This window comes from Galeopterus variegatus, unplaced genomic scaffold, assembly GCF_000696425.1.
Source record: "Galeopterus variegatus unplaced genomic scaffold, G_variegatus-3.0.2 Scaffold4947, whole genome shotgun sequence".
Taxonomy (NCBI): domain Eukaryota; kingdom Metazoa; phylum Chordata; class Mammalia; order Dermoptera; family Cynocephalidae; genus Galeopterus; species Galeopterus variegatus.
In genome coordinates, this window is record NW_007731058.1 from 104,751 (window position 1) to 106,218 (window position 1,468).

Below are 1,468 nucleotides of genomic sequence, written 5' to 3' on the forward strand. Positions count from 1 at the left end.
TATGTGGGATCCGAACCCTCGGACGGGAGCGCCGCCGCGCTTCCCAAGCGGCGCACTATCCAGTGCGCCACCAGGCCGGCCCTTCCTCTACTTTCTTTACTGGAAAGTTTTCCTGCTGGTTGCATCTCATGAATTCCTTTTCGGTTTTAACTACTGGGTCAATTTCAGTTGTTTATAACCAATGAACTCTAACTGATACAGGTTAAACCTCAAATAAAATCCAACTGGATAAGGGAAAAAGAAAGAAAGGTATATAAGTATGTGAGTGAGCAAGCAAGCAAGCAAGGAAGCATGGTGAAAACAAAAAGAAAGTAGGATTTAAAGTCCACAGAATAGAATTTAAGGCGTTAAAAACAGAAAGGGTCATGAAAAAAAAAATATTAAAAATGGAGATAACCTAATCAAAGTGCATTTGTGGTGGGGATTTTAATTTATCTGTTTCAGAATTTAACAGATAAAATAGAATACAGAGATACACAAACCATTAGAGAAACAAGCAGAAAATACGAGTTGAGAAAATCCACATGATAAATAGACATGAAAATATGCTCAACCACATTTAGGGAAATGTATGTTAAAATAATAATAAGAAAACTTTTTTTTACCCATTGCATTGGCAAAAATTCATGAGTTATAATATCTGGTGCTAGGGAATATATTGTAAAACAGGTACTTTGAAAAGCATTTGATGGAAATGTAAATTATTACAGTAATTTAAATTATTAAAAAAAATGACAATATTTGGGTGAAATAACCTTTAAATATCTCTTAAAACTGTAAATGCTCATACCCTTTGACTTGGCAATCTGAATTTTGGGAATCTGTCTTTCACAAGCAATAGAACCAAAATGTGCTCTATATACATATGAGAATGTGTATTGCAACATTATTTTTAGTGGCAAAAAGTCAAAGAAAACCTGAATATTCATAGATGGAATAATTCTGAATAAAATTGTAATACATCCATTCTTTTGAGTGTTATTCTGCTATTAAGGAGTTGGTACTATCTGTCAACTTGGACATATTATTGACTAGGAAAACGAATGATACTGTCTCGGATTTGACCCCATTTGTATAAAATATATAATGAAAACTGTGTGTGTGTATGTATTAAATATGTTATGAATATGGAGAAAGGTATGGAGGCATCAACCTAGCTGTTAACAGTTGTCACTTAGGGAGGTGGGATGGAGAAGAGGGGATCCTTTTTTTTTTTTTTGTACTTTCTACAGTAAGTACATGATGCTTTTGTAATTAGGAAAAGATTAATAATACCTGTAGATCAAATAAGAATTTTATCAAGGTAGGAAATTTTCTAGGAAACATGTAGTATTTAATCAGTGAGAACTTGGATGTTTTAAGTAGTAAAGATATGGATATACGATGAGTCACAGCAGCATTGGTTTTTATTCCCAATTATCAGAATTTGCAATATGTTATTTTATGTTTTAATTAAGAGGCTACCGGT

General features: G+C 33.0%; 1 protein-coding gene across 1 annotated transcript in view; it reads left to right on the forward strand.

The window, feature by feature from the left end:
* Positions 1-1,468, forward strand: part of LMBR1 (limb development membrane protein 1) — a 136,252-nt gene that overhangs the window by 76,007 nt on the left and 58,777 nt on the right. The gene's annotated exons all lie outside the window — the stretch shown is intronic.